Raw genomic sequence first — 2,740 nt, forward strand, 5'->3', positions numbered from 1 at the left:
ACAAGAGACGATAAGGGTTGAAGATGTACCAGTAGTACGGAAATTCGTAGATGTGTTTCCAGAAGATCTATCTGGTATTCCACTCGATAGACAAGTGGAATTCACCATAGACCTAATTCTCAAGGCGGCACTAGTTTCTAAGGCCCCATACCGAATGCCCCCAAAGGAACTACAAGAATTAAAGAAGCAGTTGCAAGAACTCCTAGATATGGGCTTTATGCGACCAAGCGTCTCCATGGGGTGCGCCGTTGTTGTTTGTAAAGAAGAAAGATGGAAGCATGAGGATGTGCATTGATTATAGGGAGATAAATCGATTAACCATTAAGAATAAGTACCCACTCTTGAGGATCGAGGATCTATTAGATCAACTAAAAGGAGCTAAGGTATTTTCCAAGATCGACTTACGATCGGGATACCATCAACTGAAAGTAGAGACAAAGGATATACCTAAGACAACTTTTAGAACTCGATATGGACACTACGAATTTATGGTGATGCCGTTTGGGCTAACCAATGCACCTGCAGTGTTCATGGACCTGATGAATCGAGTGTTTCATCAATACTTGGATAAATTTGTCATAGTCTTCATTGATGACATTCTGATATATTCAAAGAGTAAGGAGCAACATGAAGAGCACTTGAGAATAGCCTTAGAGGTATTACGCAAGGAGAAGCTGTATGCCAAATTCAAGAAGTGCGAGTTTTGGCTTGAACGAGTTGAATTTCTTAGACATGTAGTTACTGCCCAAGGGATTGAAGTAGATCCAGCAAAAGTAGAAGCAGTAACCAACTGGAAAACACCAACAAATGCTGGCGAAGTACAGAGTTTTCTAGGATTGGCTGGATATTATAGGAGATTCATAGAAGTATTCTCCAAAATAGCTGGACCAATGACGCAGCTTACAAGGGAGTAAAATTCCAATGGACGGAAAAATGCGAACAAAGTTTTCAAGAACTTAAGCAGAAGTTGATATCAGGACCTGTATTAACAATACCTGAAGGTACGGAAGGGTTTGTTATATACAGCGACGCATCCAAGCGATGATTGGGATGTGTACTAATGCAGAATGGAAAAGTGATAGCCTATGCTTCAAGACAATTGAAGAAACATGAGCAAAACTACCCCACACATGATTTAGAACTTGCAGCGGTAGTACAGGCTTTGAAGATATGGCGACATTACTTGTATGGACGGAAGTGTGATATCTACACAGATCACAAAAGTCTCAAGTATTTCTTCACACAAAAAGAATTGAATATACGACAAAGACGATGGTTGGAATTGGTGAACGATTACGACTGCACTATTCACTACCATCCGGGTAAGGCTAATGTTGTGGCCGACGCTCTAAGTAGAAAATCAATGGGACAATTAACGTCACTATCCACCTCTCAAGTGAAGTTAGTCAAGGACTTGGAAAAGTTGCCGATCGAAGTGGTTACCACACTAGGACAAGTCACTGCTCGTCTAACAGCTTTAATAATTCGACCTACTCTTAGAGATCGAATTATAGAAGCACAAAATAAAGACTCATTTTTGCAGAAGATTAAGAATGAAGTTGGTACCGATAAGAAAAAGGACTTTGGAATAACTGAGGATCAGGCACTGCTATTTAGATGAAGAATTTGCGTGCCTAAGGATGAAACCTTGAGAAACGAGATATTGAAAGAAGCTTATTCCACCCCGTACACCGCACATCCCGGTGGTACGAAAATGTATCGAGATCTTCGAGATACATTTTGGTGGAGAAATATGAAAAGAAGTATAGGGTTGTACGTGCAGAAGTGCATGGTATGTCAACAGGTTAAGGCAGAACACCAAAAACTAGCTGGATTGTTAAATCCACTAGATATACTTGAATGGAAATGAAAAAATATCACGATGGACTTTGTGGTTGGATTCTCGAAGTCAGCAAGAGGAAATAATGCTATATGGGTAGTAGTGAATCGACTAACGAAGTCAGCTCATTTTCTTCCAGTGAAAATGACATTCAGTTTAGACAAATTGGCACAGTTGTACATTAAAGAGGTTGTGAGATTACACGGTGTACCTGTATCCATTGTGTCTGATAGAGACCCAAGGTTCATGTCCAAATTTTGGAAAAGTCTACAAGGAGCTATGGGAACGAAGCTGAACTTTAGTACAGCATATCACCCTCAGTCCGATGGTCAGTCTAAAAGGACTATCCAAACTTTGGAAGACATGCTGAGAACATGTGTTTTGAATCTAGGAGGTAATTAGGAGTCATACTTACCTCTAGTAGAGTTCGCTTATAATAATAATTTCCAAGCAACTATTGGAATGGCACCATACGAAGCTCTCTATGGTAGAAGATGTAGATTCCCTGTTCATTGGGATGAAGTAGGAGATAAGAGAGTTTTATGACCAGAAATAGTTGAAAGGACGGTCGAGGTAATCGATAAGATCCGTGCAAGAATAAAGGCAGCACAAGATCGACAAAAGAGCTATGCAGATACATGGAGGAAGGATTTAGAATTCCAAGTTGGGGATAAAGTGTTTCTGAAAGTAGCACCGATGAAAGGTGTACTTAGATTTGGAAAGAAAGGCAAGCTATGACCCCGGTATATCGGACCTTTTGAGATACTTGATAGAGTCAGAAATGTGGCTTACTGACTAGCTTTGCCACCTGAATTATCGGCAGTACACAATGTGTTCCATATATCGATGATAAAGAAGTATGTACATGATCCTAATCATGTAGTGAGTTATCAAACCTTG

The sequence above is a fragment of the Olea europaea genome, unplaced genomic scaffold (genome assembly GCF_002742605.1).
Source record: "Olea europaea var. sylvestris unplaced genomic scaffold, O_europaea_v1 scaffold1956, whole genome shotgun sequence".
Taxonomy (NCBI): Eukaryota; Viridiplantae; Streptophyta; class Magnoliopsida; order Lamiales; family Oleaceae; genus Olea; species Olea europaea.